This window comes from Miniopterus schreibersii (assembly GCF_964146895.1).
Source record: "Miniopterus schreibersii genome assembly, chromosome: 4".
Lineage (NCBI taxonomy): Eukaryota > Metazoa > Chordata > Mammalia > Chiroptera > Miniopteridae > Miniopterus > Miniopterus schreibersii.
In genome coordinates, this window is record NC_138105.1 from 6,763,203 (window position 1) to 6,785,780 (window position 22,578).

Genomic DNA, 22,578 nt, shown 5'->3' on the forward strand with positions numbered 1-22,578 from the left:
TGCCTTGTACGGTTCCCAGTGGGTACTGGAATTATCGGGGGAATTACTTTGTAAATTACATAATTGTCTAATCACTACTCAGCACACCTGAAACTAATATAAAATATGTCTGAATGTCAAAAACAAATGGACAAACAAATAAATAAAATAAAATTATTGATGCCTAGATATTTTCAAATGTTAAATAACTAGCTGAAAGTTTTAATGATGGAATACGGGCTTCAGAAACTGTTTTATTTTTGTGCTTAACCTCCAAAGAGGCAGAGCACTTTTCCCTTGAGAAGCGTGCACTATGACTTGATGCCCCACAACCTCATGTCATGCATCTGCAAGCACACTGAGTGGATCGCCAGGTTGTACTAGACGTGCCTCCCACAGCTGGATTGTGAGCAACTAGGAGAAACCCCTCTGTTCTGTACAGTATGTAGTATCTTTCTGATGAGCAAAGATGTTTCCTGGAGGCTTATTTTCCAATACAAGGGAGCAAAACAACAAATGATGGCAACTTTCAGATTCTATCGTGCGAACCTGTATTAGGTAGACGGCAGGTACATTAGGACCGTCGACCTCAGTTTAAACAAAATCAGCTTAAATTACTGCACTTCATAATACGTAAGATGCTACCAATGAAGAGACACACCCAAGTGTGCGAGATGCTAAAACGGGAAACTGGGAATCTTGGCTTGGAATCAATGAGACGTGGTGATTGCATTACTGACAAAAATCCAAGGAGTCTTTTTTCTTCAACTCCCCATTATCAAGCAAATTAGCTATTTTTTGTGAAGTGTCAAGGCACTTTTCTTAGTGTGAGTCGTGGGCTAGATCATTTAATCTTCCTGGCAGCCTGGTGACTCTGCACTATTATTAGCTCTCAGCCTACAAACGAGGAGTGTGACACTCTCGATGAGCAACTCGACAGGATTACAGTCCATGGCTGGTCAGCAGGATTCAGTCCCCTCCTCAGAACTAATGTTTTCAAGTATTTTCCCCAAAGATAATGGATTTTGTCCCACCCAAATCCAGTTCCTTCAGTAAAACATATGCTCATGTACAGAAAACAAACAACTTGTATTCAACAGACCTGGTCTGTGTGAAGCGGAGCTTTGAGTTTGAGACAGGATCTCCTCTCCTCATTCAGCTTCTGTGCTGGGAAAAGAACTGTTTCTCCGCTTTGCGAAGAAAAAGATGAATCACCCCAGTAAGAGGAGTTTAGCTTCCATCGCTGCTTTTCAAAACTCAGTGGCCAGCCTAACTTGTATCTTTCAGCAGAACAGTTGGTCTTGTGCTGTTCGGTGTCACCACGTGTCTGGGGGCGCTTAGTGTGGTTTCCTCTGCTGCAGACTTGGCGAGGAGCCTTTCCGAGCTGGAGAACCATCGCCACTCATTGATTTGAAAACGTCGAAGCTACAATTCTCTGATTATGAATCTCTATTATCCTCTTCTGCAGATTTGATGAGATTCACTAGTAAAAACTAAGACTGTCAGACTCCATTAAAAAACAGCGTCGACATCATGGAGTTACTTCTGTTACCAGAGACCCAACGAAGTCCACAGGACACAGACAGGTTGGCCTGCTAACATGCAATAGGGTTTAGGGGGAAGTGAATTCATCAGGGACTCTCTATTCTTAAATTAAAATATAATTTGTCTATAAAAAGTTATAAAATTATTCTGAGTAGAAGATTCAGTTGGTGGCAGGTCTTTTTAAAAATATGTTTTAAAAACCAGTAAATAATTGGTGGATGCCCAGAAAACAGATTTCCATGACAGCAGGCCTCTAAAACCCTTGTTTCTAACAAAAAAATAGACATGTTCTCAATGAACACTCACCAAGAAAATAAACACACAGAAACAGAATGAACTTCTCTCGGTGGAACGTAATTTCCGGGCACAGCAACTAAGCACAGGGTTTGGCTTCCTTCTTCTCTGGCACTTGTATCCCCTGTACATCGCTGCAAACTCGGGGACTGTTCACGCCACAGGGCCACGCGAGCGGGAGGCCGTGCTGAGCCCGTTGAGGGGGCGTCAGGAACGGGGGAGGATCCAAGCCCCGAGCCGCTCGCACGGCCGCGCCCTGTGGCAGGGGCACTGCCAGGCCTCCTGGCGTTGCCCTCTCAGAGGGGCCGGTGCTCACCAGCCTCCGCGCTTCCTTCCCCACGGCCAAGGAGAGGCTGTCGGATGGCTACTGTCTTGGGACACGAGACCGCTGCCCCGTGGGGACCTAACTTGTCATGGCCTTGGATTTATTACAGGATATCCCAAATGGTGCATCGACCCGCCTCCTTCTTTCACTCCCGCTAGCGATCACCACTAAGATCACAAGGTTTAAGCTCAATGATTTCTAAGCCTAGCTGCCACCTCTGACGGTGTCGGAAAATCTAGATTTACTATTTCAAGTGCCTATGTCTGGCTGTCCCATGTTAACTCCTTAGACCCTAAACCAAGCTCCTCGCCTTCTCAGCACCTCTTCCTCTGCCCAGTTCTGTGTGTCAATGGGCACTTCCAGGCTGAAGCAACTGTGCCCCGCACTGCACCTTCTTCTGTCAAGTCCACTTTTGCTCGGGCTCCCAATTGCCCCCTCCATCTGGCTGTCACGGGGCTAAGCTGCGTCACTCTAACAGCCCAGGCTCAGGCCCTCCATTTCCCAGCCTATCGCACCCAGGGCTCTCAGATGCTAAGAACTGGCTGATTTAGGTGGTGCTACAGATGGACAACCCAAGAATTGGAAAGGTTACTAAACACATCCACGGTGGAGTAGTAAGTGCTGGCGCTGAGACTCCAACCTGGACCCGAGCCACTGTTTCCTAGAAGAAAGTTTAGACATTCCAGACAGGTAGTCGGGGCTGGTTCTCTGCTCTGTCACGTATCAGTTCGATGGCCACCTTTACATTGTTAAGCTTCATTTTATTTATTCAGAAAATGTACAAATATTTTCTCTTATTGTTGTGAATATTGACTGACATGCTGCCTGTTCATAATTAGGGCTTTGCTTAGTGTATATTAATATGCTAAACAAATACTATTTTAAAAACATATGACAATTATTATGCCTATCTCGTAATAGGTTTTTTAATAGGTCTTCTCAAAAACATCTCCCTGGTTCAAACAATGTGTTTTCCTCCAATCCCAGCTCTGATCAATTCCACTTCTGCCCGGCTCTCCCACTCTGCCCTCCATCCTGGCCGCCACCGAGCTAAGGTGCGTCCATCTAATGGGCCAATTTAAGTCAATTTCTGCCTTAACCCTTCAGTGAAGGGATGGTATCTTTCTGTCAACAGCACTCACTATTACGGACACAACCAACGTCTTCAGCATTTCGTCCCACTACCATTTCTTTTCTTTTTTTTATCATCCAAACAACACAGGTAACTCAGTATTTGCCAAACGCCCTGATAGTTCCAGCCAGATCTCAGCGTGGCCTGACCTCTGGGCTGGCCTGACCCTCCGGCCAAGAGCATACGGCCCTGTCCTGATTTACTGGTGTCCTGTCGAGCCAGCCCGAGGGCTCCAACCCTGCCTCCTCCTGGGCTCTCTCCGACTCCTGGAAGAAGAAACACTATCACGCTCTCTGTCCCCATTACCCACAGTGGCTTCATCACACCATAGGTGGCATTCTGCCCTGAAATGTGGAAACTGACTGTCCCGCCCGTGCTGCCGAGAACCCACACTGCGCACGGCTGAGTGACTCTCCTGAAGAGGGTGCACGGGCCTGCAGGTGAGAGAGGCTTCGGGCACTGAACTAAATTATATTAATATATAAACTGTATATGTTTTCAGTTAAATGCCCAACTTAGAAGGGATATTACTGGGGTTCTCCGCCTCTACTGGTGGAAGAACAAGGAGTATCCGGAACTTTCTACCCACAATTTCAGATTCTGTTCTACACAAGTCAGAATAGAAGTCAATGCCAAGACAGAGACTAGCACTGTTCTATCTGAAAAGCGGTATTTCCTATTGGCCTGGAGGTGACCCCAGGTCAAGGTGCCGATGCTCCTGGAGCACTAGTTCTGAGGACCAGAAACACCAACGGGTGCAAAAGAGTGTTTGCTTCAGGGTGTGTGTTGGGTATGTAAGTAATATCCATAGGAACACAGACACACAGTCACACACACTTACCCACACTCAAATACTCACGCACACACACACACTCATGCACACAGTCACACACTCTCACGGACATGAACACACACTCACGTGCACTCACTCACATTATCACAGTCACACAAGCGCACACACTCGCACACTCACACACTCACACACATGTGCACTCAGTCACGCACACACAGTCACACACTCACACACAGCCTCTCCGATTCTCTCTGCCTGTGCCAGGGCCCAGATCTCGTTAGATGGCAGCATCCTGTCCCCTGTCCGGGGTCAGTGCTGACCTCTGACTGCTGTGTGACCTGCTGCCTGAGTGAGGGAACAGCTGCAGTGAGCGGCAGGCTGGCTCGCGGGATGGGACTCTGCAGTTCCTACAGGTTGCTGGGCTGAGGTGGGACGGGGCCCAGGTTTCAGGAATCACTCAGGGGACCTGGTGAGGCGCACGACTTCTTCTTTTTTTCTTTTTTTTTAAGTATATCTTTATTGATTTCAGTGAGAGGAAAGGAGAGGGAGAGACAGATTGAAACATCAATGATGAGAGAGTCATTGATAGAGCCCGCAACCCGGGCATGTGCCCTGACCGGGAATCGAACCCCGATCGCCTGGATCCTAGGTTGACGCTTAACTGCTGAGTCACGCCCGGCCGGGCCACAACCTCTTCTTAACTTTATGATTTTGAGATGAAAATAAAACTAAAGTTTGAATTAATTAAAATGAATAGCAAATCCAGACAGGCCCCCGGGAGTCACTGAGCCCTCACAGCAGTGCCAGAGGTGCAACGCCTGGGTCCGGCCAGGCAAGGCTTCATTCAGGCCCACCAAGACCTAGGCCACTGGCTCATGCGACTTGAAGGTTTTTTAAAAGTGAACGGATTTCACTGGTTTTAATCATGTTGTATCATGGTGGCGATATAAGTCTCAGGATGGGGAAAAGCTATTCCTGAATTAGTGGAGAGGTGTCATTGTCAAAGGATAAAAGGCCTACTAGCAGGAAAAGGCGAGGTGATCTTAACACTCCTTAGCTCCTCATAATTTCAGGTTGTGTCCTATTATTTGTATTTATATCTTTGCTAAAAGTATTGGCCCACAGAATGAACTTAGTTACATATAGGACAGAGAGGAACAGGTGAGAATGCTGAACCCAGGCGAAAAAGGGAATTATCCTCGAACTCCCTGCCAGGCCAGTGCGACCACCACGGCTTCTGCTCTGTCAGCGGCAATCACAGGTGAGCCTGGACACGGGCCGTGGATCCTGACCGAGGTGTGCTCCCAGCCACGCTGCGAAGCGACCGCAGTGTGACCCACGCCTAACCGTGGAGGAAGCTTCGGAGGTCCCGGCCAGTACACACACCCTGCGAAGCTGCACTTACAGCGCACGGACACTTCCCGTCGGCAGACACTGAGCTTCCCTGAGGCTCTAGAAGGGTCTCTGCTATTTCTCCATCTTGTACTTAAACCACCGTCAGGCCCGACAGAGCAGGGGCCGTGTCGGGTAGCGTCCTGGGATGCATCAGTCTCAGCCACACAAGCATCAGCACTGCCAGAGAAGGGGCCCCGCTGGGGCTCTCGCAGGTTCTCACGGGGCGGCCGCTGAGACCAGGCGGGGGGGAAGCCCCAAGAGCCACAGGACGCTTTAGCTCTACCCCCTCAGAAGCATCGGGGGGGGTGAGGAGTGGTGAAGCCTTAGTTCAGGATTGTTTTAAATGGCTATTTTATTGCAAGCCTACAGCATCTGAACACTGTGAGTAAGGAGGAACCTAAAATAATCAAATTATACTTTATCAATACACCGTTAGTGAAGTAAAAAGAATGCTATTTTTAAGTGCTCTTACCTTCACATCTTTGACATTCATCCGTGTTCCCTCCTTCCCCACGAAGATGTCGTCAATGTCCACGAGGATGTACCTGTCCAAGGACAAGGTCAGCCGCTTCCCCGACAAGAAGGAAACGGCGTCTACGAAGATGAGCTTGTGTAGCCAGAAGTTCAAGTTGTTGCCAAAAAGAACTCGCTGGATGCCGTCGTGCAGGCCCAGGTCCTGGACCACCGTGGCGTAGAGCGGTTTGCTGGGCAGGGGGGGCGCGCCCGTCCCCAAGCCCGGCCCCGCCTGCAGCGTGGTCAGGAGCACGGGCTGGTAGGTGGAGTGGTTGGACTGGAAGGCGGTCCAGTCGTCGCCGGGCAGCGGGCCCTGCTGCACCCTGGGCGCCTTGGTGATGCGCAGCAGCGGGGCCTGCGGGTTCACGAGGCAGTCCTTCAGCGCCAGGTTGTTCAGGAGGCTCAGCGGGAAGCCCTTCAGCTGCGTCCGGGGCGAGCTGTTCTCCGTGGCTTTATGAAAACCGATCATGCTGACACTGTATTCCACACAGTATTTTTCTAGGAGCTCGCGGTTCCACGAGTCCATGCCAACGTACTTGAGGATGTTTTCATAGATGACCAGGACGTATTTCCCTCTGCCACTGTCTGTGAGGGGCGGGAGGTCGCCCTTGCCTGGTGCAATGACCATGTGGTAGGGGAATCGGCTGGACTCCAGGATCGCGACGATGTCCTGGCCGAGCTGGGAGTACTGACTCTCCACGAAAAGGAGGACCGTGGGCTCGGTGTGCGAGGTGTCGATGGGCCTGGCTGTTTTCAGCTCCAGGGAGCGGTAGGGGAGCGCTCGGACATCAGCGCATTCTGCTTTTGCGGTGGTTTCCACGAGCGCCATCTCCTGCTTGTCGCCTGAGTAGAGGAAGTAGGCGGAAATGACAATGCTCGCCACGCAGAAGGCAGCTAGGAGCACCACCAGGGTCCGGAAACTCCTGCGAAGCTTCAGTATAAGATTCATGTTGAGGATCCTGCCTTGGAAGCTCGTCCCAGTCTCTTCCCCTAAAGTGCCATAGCGGGTACCATGGGAGATGGTGTGAATGCCGCCCCCTGCGAGTTCATGTAACCATTGCAGACCATGTAGGGTGCTAGGAGGGCTCACAGCAGGTCAGGCTGGCAGGCGGGGGGCCCGGGGCAGAGCTGGGGGAGGCGGAATATGTCCAACGCCAAAAGCTGCAGCCCAGTCCTTCAGACATCTGGAAAAGGGAGAAGTCAGTGACTAAGACTGTCAGAAATAGAAACATTTGTGTGTACATACACGTCAAAGATCACTGCAGTGAATACTCATCACCGGGTGTTTACAGTCTAGATTTTACTACTTAGAATACAGGAGATTTTTTTCATGTTTTCAAGGATGTAGAATCTAATTTGGTTTTTGTATACATTTTTGTCTTGTATTATAACCACTGCTACACTTCTCCTAGCTCAGGTATCTGATTTAAAAATCCACTTAAGCAAACACAGGACCATCCCCACCTGGCCTCACCCTCAAGGCCCCACAGGAGCAGAAGTGTACTCAACCCACCTTTTGGGGGGGATTGTTTGGTATTTTAAAAATAAATTCAGCCAGGAATGTGGAAAGAAAGGACGTGCATAACAAGCTGACACTCTGTAACATCGTCATCTATTCTACACCAGAAATGTGGCTTTTATGTTTGAATATACGCAGGATAAGATGTCAGTTTTGCATATTAGAGCAGCTCATTATAATATACAACAGGGAAATAGAAAGGGAAAAGCATATGGGATTAGAATCTGTCAACCAAAAGAATAAATAAAATTTAAATGTGACATTTATTTAACATTAATAAGTTCAGAGTTAGAAGAACAATACGTCCATATTATTACCACTGTAATAGTGGGCTTGCGTGTGAGTGTGCGAGTGTGCGTGTGTGTATATGTGAGTGCATGTGAGTGTGCGTAAGTGTATATGTGTGTGAGTGCATGAGTGTGCATGTGTGTGCGTAAGTGTATACGCGTGTGCATGTGTGAGTGTGTGAGAGTGTGTGTGTGTTAACCTAAGGAGTTATCACTTCTCATTCAACCCCCCAACTTCTCCTCCCCTAACAAAAGTCAGCCAGTGGAGGTGAGGCCGTCTGGAAGATGAAGAACGGTAAACCAAGGCACTGTTTGGGGTGCCGGAGAGATGTCCTTGTGATGTGTCTGAACCTGTCATTGTAAAACTCAATAGAAACACAATGTATGTGCGCACGTGTCTGCCGGGTTCCTGGCTGGAGCTCCAAGGATCCTTGGGATTTGGGGGAAGGGCTGTCTTCTGTTCCAAGGAGGCAACACTAGGTGGGACCTGAGTGGGGCTGGTCTTCAGAAAGACCCAGCTGGAAGCTTGGAACTGTCAGCCCCACCCCCTCTTACGAGAAGGGGAAAGAGGCTAGAAACTGAGTTAAGGATGGGCCAGGCCTACATGATGAAGCCTCCAAAAAAACCTCAGAAGTGTGGGGTTTGGGAGCTTCCACATCCACATACCAGGAGGGTCACACACTCATATCACAGGATCGAGTCCTGCACGCAGGAGCCTCCTGGCCTCGCCCAGCCTCCCTTCACCTGGTTGTCGACCTGAATTCCTTATCACAGTAAACTGGGAAATCTCAGTGTTTCCCTGAGTCCTGGGAGCTCTTCTAGACAACAATGGAATCCAAGGCGAGGTCACGGAACCGCCTGTAGCAAAGCCCGACAGAAGTTGGGGGTGACCAGGGGACCGGCTTCCGACGGGGGGTAGTCTCCTGGGACTGTGCCCTTAACCTCTGGGGTGAGAAATGAGTTGAGTCACGGAGCCTGCTGGCGTCAGAGCACTGCTGCCCTCTGAGAAGGCCCCACTCCTGCTGTCAGCGTCACGTGAGGACAGTGAAGGTCGGGGAGACACAGGGGACCCGGTTTCCCATACACTTGGCTCGGCTATGCAGTCAGGTGTACAGCGCCGACCTAGGCATCCCGGACAGGTCAAATAAGACAGATCAGCCGGCTGGTGTGGCTCAGCGGCTGAGCATCGACCCAGGATCCAGGAGATCGGGGTTTGATTCCCGGTCAGGGCACAGGCCCGGGTTGCGGGCTCGGTCCCCAGTCGGGGCGTGCAGGAGGCAGGCGATCAGTGACGGCTCATCACTGACGTTTCTGCCCTTCTCTCTCCCTCTCCCTTCCTCTCTCTGAAATCAATATATATATATATATTTTTTTTAAATGAAGAAAATAGATCAGTTTAAAAACCCGTACGCTAAATGAGTCCCCTAAGATTAAGGGTGTTCACTTGAGGATGAGCGCGAAGAGCCGGAACGCTGCCCTAGAAGTGGAGACATCGCTCCCTGTGCCCGAGGAGGCCCGTGGCAGGCTGAGCATTTCTGCTTTGCCCTCGCCCAGTGCGTGGTGCAGGGCGAACCGGGGCCAGTCAGCAAGAAACCGGCTCAGACAGGAGCCTGGCGCTGTCCTCACGCGTCTGGGTGGCTCCTCGAACGGGACCATGGACACGTGCGGACGACAGAGCGAACTGCCTCTGGGAAAGCGAACCTCTCCTTCACCACACGCCACGAGTTAACCGGGCGTGGATCCTGGCCCTGCCAAGCCCGCCTTTAACGTGTCCCCATAAGCCTCCTGTTGACATTTGGGAAGGGACACCTCATTTTCTGGGGCGACCTGTCTGCAAACCTGGGCGGGTGAGCCCTCCGCGGACCCCAGCCGCTCCGGCATTGCCTCGGGCGTCCTCACTGCCGGTTCCCTGGTCCTTGCTTCCAGCCTCCAGTGGGGCCGCCCCAGCAGCGGCGAACCGCCCGGATCCGTTACCCCCTTAAGGTGAGGTCATGTGAAGTACCTGTTTTGTGTACCTGTTGAAATCGTTCTTTGACTTATTTCCAAAACATGTTTATAGATTCTATAAAATAAGCCGGCACGTCCCTTACCGAGGGCTCTCAACCACTGTGAACGTCTAACGATCTCTGCAGCAGCAGAGGCAGCTACTGGCGCAGGGACTGTGTTTTTGGAAAGCGAGACAATCAGGAGCAAGCTGGGGGCTGGGGCCGCAGGGAATGCGCGTGACTGTTTCTGTCTCTTAGGTGGTCTGCGGAGCTACCTGGGTCACTTCCAGTCACACTCTGCTACGTTCTGTTCACCCTTCGTCCTGCTTACTCATCTTAGTCTATTTACAAAAAGAGGACACTGAGACTTAGAGGGTTCAGGAAAGAGACAGACTGCTCAGTGATGCTGAGGTTCCATGTCCCATGGCCCCAGGGGTGAGGAAAACCAAGGGTTAAGTTGATGAAATCCAGACTTAGCTATTAGCCTAATTCAATCACTTAACTCACGATCAGCAAGTTTTATTTTAATTTTAAAAATTCAGGTGTTCAAAGTTAGAAATGTCTGCCAAAAATGGGTAAGAAAACCTAGCAGTGAGCTGGAATTGCTGGCAGAAGTTGCAATATTCCCACAAGCTTTGACTTCTCGTGATATGGGGTGGGGAGCATAGTTTTTCAAGTACTGTGTTTCCATGTCCTTCCTAAGATTTTTCTTTGCTTTGGGAATATTAAGCAGAATTAGCTCCTATCAATAAAACAGTGGTTTTTAATTAAATAGTGTTATGTAAACATTTAACCATTTATTTTTATATGTTAATGGCACTTAACTTCCTTTTGGGGAAAATTCTAAAAATTATAATTATTGTTCAAGAAAGATGCTTTATTTTCAAATTATAGGTCACCAACATGAATGGAAGTGAAAGAGACCAGAACAGAAACACTGACGTCCTGGATGTGCCTCATGTTGGGCGAGGGAAAGCAGGAAGCTCGCATTAGTTAGTTGCATCTGTGTATTTACTTGTGTTTCTGGGCCCAATGTAAGATTAATTCTTATTCTGGGTCATGGTCAAAGTGTTAGAGAAACACTACTCCAAGGGGCACAGCCTATTCAAATCATTTAACCTGGTTTTGAGAGAATTGTAAATATCGCAGAGGCTTTAGCCAAAGACGAATGTAGTCTCAAGATTCTGAGCAGTTTCTGAAAATATCTGTTATTGATATTTGAGATGAGGAACTGGTTGACATCATATGGTTTGGTCCCTTGAAGCTCCTTTCAGTTTCCAGACCACAAAATACTGTGATATTATTTTTGTCAATAACTGTACCTACATATATAACTTTTCTCAAAATGAAGGTACAGAGTCATGAGTAATTGTTGTATTTAATCAAAACCAACGTGGTATGCATCACGACTTTCTAGAATAATGGTCTTTCTTACCCCTGGGTAAGGGTAGATTATTACCTAACTTCTATACACTTCATGTTTTCTCCATTTCAGTGACATAATAGAAATTTATCTTAGTCCCCAAAGTGTGCATTTTTATCAACACAGACTCCTAAAAGTGTCATGTCAAACATAATGGGAACATTACCAGCAGGTATTAAATTGCAACACAGTGTTACGTAGGCACACAGCCCTGAGCTCTCCTCACACAGAGATTAGGAGAACACAGCAGCTCCGAGAACAGCAAATGTCCTGTGATCCCCGTTTCCTGGGGATACATGTGCACAGTGTCCACTCCCACTTCCCTGGGTCTTGTTTTCTAAAGGGAACAGCAGAGAACAGCATGGTTTTTCCAAAGGGAGAGCTCATTTTTATTTAAATCAAAGTGCAAATACCTATGTATTTACCTTGTCTACTAGAATGGCACAGGCATTTTTAGAAGGCAAATATTCCCTGGACACGTGTTCTGCTTGGCCACGTGAGATTCCTAGATGAAGTAGCAGAAATGCTGTTTGTGACCAAGTGGAGAAACCTAGTGATCATTGCAAAGAACTCTGTATTTACTTTTATATTCAGGATTTAATCACCAATTTCACCCTCAGCACTACCAACATGATAGCATGTCCGGAACATATGGACTAGACTTAAGCAGAATTAAACAGCTGTGAAACACCTATACCTGTCCCAAGTGTTCCTAAAATCCAGATGACCCCCTTAGGACCTCGGGGTGACTCTGGTGCAGGTCTGTGACCTGGGTCTCATTTCGTCTGGATGTGGGTAACATTTAGGCGGCCGTGCCGAGCGGAGCAGCGCGGACAGGCTGTCCAGGCTGAGATGCAGGTCCACCTGGGGACGCGGCGTCCCCCGGGAAGGCGCGCAGGCTTTGCTCCGGCATCCGCCCCCCGCACCGGTGCGCCTGCTGCCCCGGGCACGGCCGCAAGTCAGCTGCCACGTGGCTCATAAAAAACACCACGTTCTTTTGTTTGCATATGCTTTCAGTTTCTCCTTTACTTACTATTTTCCCTTTGTCTCCAGAAAGGCCAGTGTTTGCATTCCCCACCTTCCCTTTCTTCTCTCTCCACACAAAGTTTGTTAAGGGGGCTCCAGAGTGACGTCAGAGCTGCCGTGTCGCGGTCACAGCAGCGCCTCCTTGTCCGAGGGGAGGGTCCAAGACCCCAGGGGATGCCTGGAACCCAGACAGCGCTGAGCCCTATGTATGTTTTCCTAATGCATACACACTTTATAAATGAGGCTATTTCTCGGGTAAAAGATTCCTTCTTACCTCAGATCTCAAAAACCTCAGCATAGGAATTTTTCATTCCTTATAAAGTCGAGATCGTTTACCTTTTCACTTAAATGAGCCATTATGTCTTCTCTGCAGCGGACCCGAGTCCCCGGCATCAGGCCCCCAGTGCTCTGGGCCTCTCTGAAGGGAGACCAGGGTGACTGAACACAAGCACTGAGGGGCGGCACAGCTGGCCGACGACCACAGCCGCATGCGGGCCCCTGGGGTGAGGCAGGGACCAGCGCAGCGCCCTTGGCATGCACCCCGCGCCAGGGGAACTCACTGTCACGGAGCCAGGTCAGCAAAAGAAAAGTTCTGCAAGGAAGCCTCACAGTCAGAGAGGTTCCATCCGAACCCACCTAACGAAATTCTTGCTGCAGACAAGCCCGGTGACCAGACATGCCCCGGAGGGGGGTGGAGGACAGGAACCTGGTCCCGTGCGGAGGGGATCAGACGTCCAGCATGGGGAGTGCTGGTTAAACAGACTCAGCAGGATTTTTGCTAAAAGTAGATTTTACAAGGAAGTGCACAGATGGGCCAGGAGGAGGTTCAGGAGGCTGATTAAAGTCTGCCCCAGCCAAGAGCCTATCACAGGCACAGGACAGTCAGGTCAGGTCGAGGCACCCACATCCCCACACTTTCACCCTCGTTCTGCACCCCAAGGTGGAGTCAGATACTTTCTTCCCCAGGAACTTGTGGGTGGGAGGAAAAGGCTGAGCTTCAGTGTCCCCGAGGGACAAATGCAGAAACTTCGCTGGGTAGCTTTTGGTTTCCACCTGTCCATTCACAAGAACTGGAAGGGCTGCCATCAAGACGATCGTGTCTGCTTTCCTACACTTTCCTGTGCCATTTAAACTTTCTGCAGGAACCATGTACTATCTTTATAAAAAGCGCAGAAAAATGTTGTCTGTGTCTGTGGGCCATGCACGTATGTTCTTTGGCTAATCTCTTCACCTTCTTTCATCCAGTGCCCCCACCCGTGGTGAAGGCCAGAGGGAGGGGGCTTGGGGGCTGGGTGGAGATTGGTAAGGGGGGATGAAGGACATCTCTAATAGTGTCAACAATAAAATAAAGCACAAAAATGGAGTAAAGGAAATTTAAAAGGGGGTGAGTTTGATAACGTTAAGGTTGCTTCCAATTCTAAAACTACAATTTTGTGAATCATACGCCTCTCCTATTCAAGCCGAGTCCCATAATCTGTATTCCTCTAAGTACCTGAGGAACATGATGTCCACACCTTTTTTGTGATTCCCCTACATTTTTATTTAACTGATTTATGTGTCAACAGCCTGTATACTGTTTCTCTTTTCACACCAAACAATTTTCCCTTCGCTCAAGCATAACTCAACACTAAATCAGATGCATAGCAGAACCTTAATAATCTTGACTAAGTCAGTTACCTTGATAGTCCACGTTATTACATTTGTAATAGTTTTACTGGAACAATGATCTCAGAATTCCAGCCTAAGGTTTTGAAAATTTGAAAATCAATTGGACTAAATTATCTCTGTTTACTTGTACCTAGGATATTATTGTACATCCATTGTTGATGAGTCTAAATCTGTCGAAAGATATTATGGATTTGTAAATAATTCTCTAAAAACACCAAACTCATTTATCTGTCACTGGAAAAATCCTTGGAGTAAGCGTGTCAGGATCCCCAGGAGTCAACATTCCGTCTGCCTGTGAGAGGTCCTGGCATCTCTGCTCACCTGGACCTTCGGGGGGGGGGGGGGCAAGCACATATCCCTGCACCTGCCTACACAGATTTCAACATCTGCTCCAGACCCCAGTGCACCTGAAACTCCGATGCAGAAGGTGCCGCTGTGATGCGCGTCTGTGCTCCCAGGATGGCCCTGCGGCAGGCCTCGCGGCCCAGACACTGGCACCTAATGCTGGGCAGGGGGACCAGTGACAGGCGCGGAAGAGCCCAGAACTACCAATGGCCAATCGCAGAGGGGACTTTGCTGGGCACTGAGGGGACTGAGTGATATGAGAGGGAGGAGTCAATGTTATGTGGGCTGTTAGCATCCAGACCCATTCTGTGCCCACAGACGTGGATGCCTGGAGAAACTTGGATTGTATTAATATCGCTGTATGTCCCCCCAGAATTTACTTTGTCTCAGACTGTAGTTTAATAAATACACTGATAAACATTTGTTCTTTCTAATTTGGTGACTAGCTTTTTACTTGTGTTATTTTGAAGATTTTTAGAGGAACTTTTACTCAATCCTTCATTTCAGAGAAGGGAAAGGTTTCTCACCAGGCGTGGAATCTGGCTACATAGGACCCACAAGGTCACTCTACCCACAGAGTGACCTGTGCTACCAAACTGTGCTGGTTACTTTTTTAACAAATGAAATAATATTAATAGCTAATTTTTATAATACAAGCAAAGCAATAAAAATACTGAGAGATAAAGTATTATAAATAATTAGTTTTCATAAAGTTTTAAATTGTCCAAAACTATAATAAAAATAATGTAATTGAAATTACAAGAAGTAAAATATTAAAAAAATTTATTTTTAATCCAGTTAACATATTTTATTTCATGGGCCACAGAATGGTCAGTCAGGTCTGACATTTGCTTCTCTAGGATTCAAAGTGCTAACCTGTATATCGGTTCCTCATATTTATTTGAAAAGAGAAAATAAGAGACTTGCTTTTCAGAGTGAATTAGAAATTCTGTTTTCCTAATAATCTTTGGATTTCCTAGCCCTTTCAACACTAGAGGGCGGTATGTTCTTGCTTTTATTGCAAAAATAGACTCAGAACATCTGCTTTTCTTTGACAGCTTCCGGAACAAAAGAAAGGGCTAAGGAGGTAGCCCAGAGCACCCAGGTAACCCGCTGCTCCCAGGACCAAGGTCCTGCCGTGAGGTCAGAGGAGCACCAGGGATTCATGGTGTCCAAGCGCCACCAGGGCCATAGCCCCTCACCAATACGTTCACTCAATACTCTTCCTCATGTTGGTGACAGAAAATGCCAGGTTGTTGGTATGATCCTCTGTTTCTGATTTCTGATGTTTTTATTTATATCTTTTTTTTTTTTTTTTTTTTGGTGTTGTGCCAAAGAAAGGCATAATTGAAATATCACCTCTGCTTAATACTTCGCTAATTTTGGTGAATTTTTAATATCTAAATCTTCATCCTTAAAGGAGCAGAAGTATATCTATAATTCAAAGAGGACACATTTGTTTTATTTCTGAAGTAAATACAATAATAAATATGCGTTTTTGAGAGTTACCATTCAGTTTTACATATCTCTGTTATGCAGACATGTTTGTGCAATAATTTCATTTGCTCAAAAAACATAATTCCTAAGGACTTGAATCTGTTGAAATGATTAATTCTCTTTTTAATATCTTAAGAGTAAAGAGCATAAAATAAATAATAAGGAAAACATATGCAGGAAAGAAAGGTGCATACCACGATTTAGTTTGTCTCCCAATTTGCTTCTTAGTGCTGATGTGGAAATACAGAACAGAAGAAATATGTTAGAAATAATTTAAAGTTTGTGTCATAATTTCAGTTTAGAATATCAATATGATTTATTTGCAAAGGAAGATTTCTAGATACTAAGTACTGCTGTTCAGTTCTATCTTAGAATTGTAACCTACGTGCTTCCATTATAATTTCTCTCTTACCTGAGACCCTGTGAAAGTACCTGCTCTACGCAGCTGCTCTGCAGGTGATGTGAAGGACAGTGGGTCACTGGGAGGCTGCACGGCAATGAAAATACTCAAAGGGATCGCGGGGGGCGAAAGTAAACACGAGTAATAGAATTTACTTCTCCTCATGTTTAGAGTTTTTCTCCAAAGTTCATTTCCCATAATTAGCCATTAAAATTTGTTAAAGGAAAGTATTTTTAAGGACTAAGGAATCATATACAGTATCATAGAATGTACCATAAACGAGTCATGACAAAGATGGTACATTACAGACTGTAACTGGAATGCAGACATCAAGGGGAGTGAAAAAATGCAACCTAAATATGGCTCTTAATAAGGCTTGGTCCATAACTCAGCTCAAGCCATGGTTAAAGCACACACAGGTGGGCACATGCACGCACACACACACACACACACTCACACCCCCCAAATCACAAAGCCCTGATTTGAAAAAGTGGCCCTTGACCCAACACTGCACCATCATCACCGCCAAGACTGAGGTCGGGGCAGTTCTTTAGGAGATGCTGCCACCGATGCTTCTGGGACATGCATGCAGCTGAAGACATCCTCACCTGAAGGGATTCTCTTACTGCACCAGCTTCTGACTCACAGCCTGTGAGGGGTATGTCAAATTAGACACTTTTAGTTGGCATGTCCATGACTTGGCTGTCAGAAAGGCTAGGAACTTAGTAGCTGAGTAGCTGATGTCTAAAGTTAAGAGGTAGAAACTCATAAGATTGTAAATTTCTCAAACATAGGAAGAGTGCTTAAATTGTTGAACAGACTGAAGATAAAAGAATTGATAAAAATGTGAATTAATCTAAATGACCTGAACTACACAGAATGGTAATAATAAAGCCTTATGGGATTAAAAATAAAAACAAAGACTAACTGAAATAAATTACAGCAATACGATGAAAGTCAGAGGAAGTAAATAAAATAAAAATGTTCTAAGCACCCTATATTAAGGACATGATATTAATGAACTTCAGACATTGGTAACATATTTTGATTTCTAATGAACCAATAAAGAACATATATCTTCAAAGCTAGTCAAGGGGAAAAATGAAATACAAGAAAAATAATCAATTAAAAAATTAGGGAGCGAAAAATAAATCTAGAGTAGGCAGGACTGAAGGGAAAGAAAATAAATAGATCTGTTTTTGTCAGTAATTACATTAACTATAAATGAACTAAATTATCTTTTAAAAACAAAGATTGGCAGATTGACAAAAAACTCCCACAAATCCAAGTATGTGCTGTTTACAATTGAAAATAAACAACCAGAAAAGACAGAACCAACAAAACCGATGTAAATATCAGGAAATTATACTTAAAGCAAAAAGAATTACTGGAGATAGAGAGATCACTTTATAATAACAGAAAGTTCAATTTACTAGAAAGTCATTAACATTTAAATTTGTATGCATCTGATATGCCCTCAGAGGTATAAAGCAGAAATAGGCAGGACTACAAGGTGCATTTACAAATTCCCAATTACAGAGGGAGACTTTACAACATTCCTCAAGAACTGATTGAAAAGTGGGAGAGAAGATTTAAAATGATAAAGAAGACCTAAACAACATAATTAACAAATTTGGTCTAAAAGTCATAATTAAAATATGATATTCAACAACTGTAGAATATATATTGAACTTGGAAATATTTATAAAAATTAATCATACTGAGTCCAAAGCAAGTCACAATAAATTACAAGAACTAAACCTCACATAGAGATGCACTATGACTGTGATGCACTTAATCTAAAAACTTGTAACAAAATTAACTAGAAAAACTTCATATATTTAAAACTTAAGAGACATAATCTTAAGTAATATATGGCAAAGAAAATAATGTATTACATGTTCCAAATTATATCCAAAATAACAAATATCAAAGATTGTGGGTTTAGCTATCACAATAGTTAGAGAAATTCATAAACTCAAAAGCATGTATTTGAAAAAAAAGTGTGAAAATTAATAAGCTAATAAGGTAAACGCATTCCTCACAAGAAGCTAGAAAATAATCATAAAAACAAAGATGGTAGAAGAAGACATGACAAACATGAGCAGAAAATAATAAGGCAAAAAAATACGACAGAAAAACTAAGCCAAAACAGTATTTTTTAAGAGGCTAATAGATTAGATAAATGTCAGTTGACGTTAAGATAAAAGGATAAGTTGACAGGGATGAGAAAGAGAAGATACACTTGCTTCAGATATTAAAAACATAACATTGTTAATAAATTTATAAAAATATTTTAATTTCAAATGAATTTAAGAAAACAAAGTATTAAAAAGAATGTAGCTTTGTAAAACTGAATTAAAAGTAGCCTCCAAATCAATAAAGCAAAATTCGAGAATTCAGACACAGTCACAATATCCCACAAGGCAACGTGTCAGAGTCTTTCGTCAGAAGATCCCGTCAAAGCTTCACAGCAGAAGCAGCTCCAACCTTACACAGTTTTCCCAGAGAAACTGAACAGAGTAACACTGAGAACCTCTTCGTAGGAGGCCACCATGACTTTGACAGTAATAATTGAGGAGGGAGAGCACGAAAAAGGGAATTACAGGCGATACAGTTCATGAATATGAGACATAAGAATTCTAAACAAAATATTCACAAACCAAACCAGCTCTCTATAGAAAAATAATAAAATGGCACAAAAACGTTGAGTAGCTGCTATAGGTTGACTAGTATCCCCCCAAAATGTGTCTGTTGCGGTCCTAGCCCTAGTACCTCAGAATGTGAACTTTCTGAAAATAGGATTATTACAGATGTAAGTAGTGAAGATGGGGTCACGTGGGTGAGGTCCCCAGCTCTCGAAACCTTTCCCTGTGCTCATCAGAACACGGTCAGTGGTTAGCAACACCTCCCCCCTCTGTGGCCAGACCCTGCTGAGGTGGTCTCCATCCAGCTGTAACTGAAACCCAACCCGCCCGCCAGGACCTTGGGGCCCTCTGGTGTTTTGTAGTTTTGCTCCCAGTTCTCCTACCATTCGGTCAGGAGGTCGGCTAGGTGTCCTTCTGGCTCCTCGTGGTCATGCCTAGAGTATTTCTCTTTCTTATTCCATCTTCTCACCCACTCCACCCACCTCTCCTGACAGCAGGCACCAACTACGGCATGGGTCAGCCGCTTCAACCCAGAGAAATCTTAGTTTCCGGATAACTCTCATTTATTTTAAGAATGACTAGATATCCATATAGAAGATCCTTCTCACACTACGTTCTACTGTCAGTTTTTAAGCCCCCTCCCTAATGTCCTTGTCTTTCCTCCTACCATCGCCATCTAGTCCCACAGTCATAGGCTAGATCTTGTCATTGTAACAAATAACTGTATAACTGCAACCCATTCATAACATTGATTTTTCTATAGTCTGCTGTCCCATATCAATCTCTTATCTTTTTATCTCATGTCACCTGTCACCACAACTTCAACAATAGCTCCAACTTCAAGCTCCCAGCATCTTTAAGCCAAAATCCCTTAACTTCTCAGTCTCCACCTCGTGGCCCAGCACCCCTCTCTCCCAGGTTAACGTCCACAATCAGTCACACCCATCCCATCCGATATATTCTCAAACCCGTCTATCCTGCTCCTTCACGGTACGCCTCTGTCTAATCAGCACAGGCTGAACCCCACAATGCCCTCCATCCGAGCCTGCAGCTCGGCACACTGACGGGTCTCCCCATCCTCAGCTCCAAGTGGGCGGTAACGGTGCTGACGATCGCGCTCCATTTCCTCGCCCATCAATCGCCTCTCCTGGGTGACTGCCCTCTCCTCTCTCTTCACATCTCTCACATTCTTTCCTGTCCCTCTCAGCTGATGGCCTTGCTTTCTGTTTCACGGGGAACACCGCGGCAAGCATACAAGAATTTCCCGGAGTTCCTACCGCCAGGCTCACTCGTGGGAGTAGCTGCTCTGTGCTGGGTGAATCACGCCTTCTCCCACGGGCAGCCCGCCCACTCGGCCAGACACTGCCGCAGTGAGACTCTGCCCCACGCGGGAGTCACATGTCCTCCTTCTCTGTGGGGAATTCACATCGGGCATAGACACCCTGTTGTTCCTCGCGATGCTCTGCCCCACAGCTAGGCCCCCACTGACTTCCTCTTCACGGCTACACTCTGGGGAACACTGCGCCCAATCTTCTCGGGAACCCGCTCCAATCAGCTTTCCCCCCATCATCTCATCAAAACTGCTCAGTAAAGTTCATGATGTAAAATCCAGGCGCCTTAAGACTCTGTCTACAGGCTGACCCCAAGATTTACATCGGCAGCTAACTCTTTGCTTGCTCCCTTTGGACAGTCAACCACCCGTCTGGTACTTTCACTTGGGGATGTGACAGGTACCCCAGACTTAAGGCCTAAGTATTTTTCTTAACCCCAAGCGGATTCCTCTCGCAGCTTCCCCAGATAAGTAGATGAGAGCCCCGGGGCACAGACAGGCAGGCCCTCAGCTGACGCTCCCGCTCGGCCGCCTGCTTCCCTGTCTACCCTTCTCCTCCCCTTCACCTGGTCCCTCTCAGGCCTATCATGTGGATCAGGCGAGGCATCCTTTTCTTTAGGGAGGAATGAAAAAGGCGGGTGTTTTACACTGTTTGCCTAGGGGTCCAGGTTGTGAATACACTGAATATGTGGGAGCAGAGTTTCCAGTCTGTGCTGGAACTGCGAGGTGAGGCGTGGGAAAGGCGAAGGCGTGAGGGGCAGGCTAGGGAGCCAGAGGCGCAGGGAGACCTCCTGCGCTGCAGAGACCCCGGTGACAGAAAGAGAGGGACTCGGTGCTCCTGATCGGGAACAGAATGTCATGTATGGGTCAAGAAGTACGACTGAGAATTGACCTTGACTTTGGTGACCTTGGCAAGATGTCCACAGTGCCGCGAAGTCAAGCAGAGATTAAAGTGAGTGGGAAGCAGGTAGGTGGGAAGCGAGTTGCAAGCAGCTGCAAGGAGAAAGGAAAGGAAGGGAGAGCTGGACACAGAGCTCGCCGTGAGGAGCGGTGCACGCTGGCCACGGGCCGCCACTGCCTCTCCGAGGGGGAGGGCAGTGAGATCTCAGAGTCCCGCGCACTGCGTCGTGGGAGAGGGCCAGGGAGGGAGGGCACCCTGCTCACTGAAGAACGCCGGTCTGGGCTGTGCAGAGGGGAGGGGAAAGAGGTCTGAAAGGAGAGAAACCCAGGTCCAGGACCCGGCAGGGAGGGGGCGGCGAGTTCCGCCCACAGCCTTCCAAGGAGTCCATTCCTGAGCTGTCCACACCCTGCTTACGCCAACTTACAGCCCGCGGCACCCGAATGATTGCCCTCGGCTGATAACTGCTCGGCTCGGTAATCATTCTTTTAAAGCCATTATTGTATTTAGTATTGATCCACGTGCTTGTTACTCGTTTCAGCAGACAATCGCGGGAGCGGTTACCATGAAACAAAGAGGTCACTGAGCCTGCAACTCTCACGGGCAGAGGGAGAGAAGACGCAGACCAGTGAATGAAGCCACAGTGGGAACATGTACGTCACCTGTGAGTGAATAAAAGAGAAAGAATGTTGTCTCATATTTAGCACTGGAGTTTAGTTTCCAGAAATCACAAAGGACTTTAATAAACTAAGAATTATTTTAAGAATTGGATCCATTGGCTTTTTATTTGCGAATTTAATGTGTTACTAATAGCACTGTACTTAGATTCGTAGGTTACGTGACTATCCAGCTTCTTAGCAGCTACACCATTAAAATCACTCTCTCCCTGAACTGAGGCAGCCACCTCCATCTTTATCAACAGAATTCTCCACACCAGAGAGACAAAAGGTTATTATCTCCTAAATTCCGACCACCACGTCTCTGCCGTGACTCTCCTGCCTGGAGACTCGGGAAGCACTCCACACAAATGCCTACAGAGGGTTTAGATTGTTTGGGGCGGCACAGCTGAAGTCTGTTGTAGAGCTTGCGGGAAATTGTAGTGAGGCTTTCATGACATTATCTCACTATCAGGAAACTGCCTGTAACATTCTAGGCCACCGACCAGAGCTGCCTGTAATGAAAAAATAAACTCTTTTCAAATGGACACTTGATATCAAGATCATTGCTCAAAGAACTCAAGGGAAGAATGAATGGGGAGCTGAAGGCACAGAAATGTGAAGGGACCTGAGCAATGCCACCCACAACGTGAACCCACAAGCTCGGAGGGTGCTGCAGAGCCTCCTCCGCCCCACGTCCCACGGCTCTGCACTGGTCCCCACGCTCACAGAAGTGGCACCCCACTGCCATGCTCGAGACTTCCAGAGGACTTTATTGCAATGGAAATGCTGAGACTGTCTTTTGATGATTTATTTTGCAACTAGCTTTTCTGTGTCCTGTAGCTATTATCTCCACCTTGTGTTATCCTTACTTCAGAGCATTGATTTTACACAGCACAATATGGTCGGCTGGTTCTTTC

General features: G+C 46.7%; 1 pseudogene across 1 annotated transcript in view; it reads right to left on the bottom strand.

The window, feature by feature from the left end:
- Nucleotides 1-4,574: 4,574 nt before the first annotated feature.
- Nucleotides 4,575-22,578, bottom strand: part of LOC308556616 (bifunctional heparan sulfate N-deacetylase/N-sulfotransferase 4 pseudogene) — a 28,966-nt pseudogene continuing 10,962 nt past the window's right edge. Inside the window, exon 2 of the transcript in view lies at nt 4,575-7,160. The product of the transcript in view is annotated as a bifunctional heparan sulfate N-deacetylase/N-sulfotransferase 4 pseudogene (transcript). The remainder of the gene's footprint in view (nt 7,161-22,578) is intronic.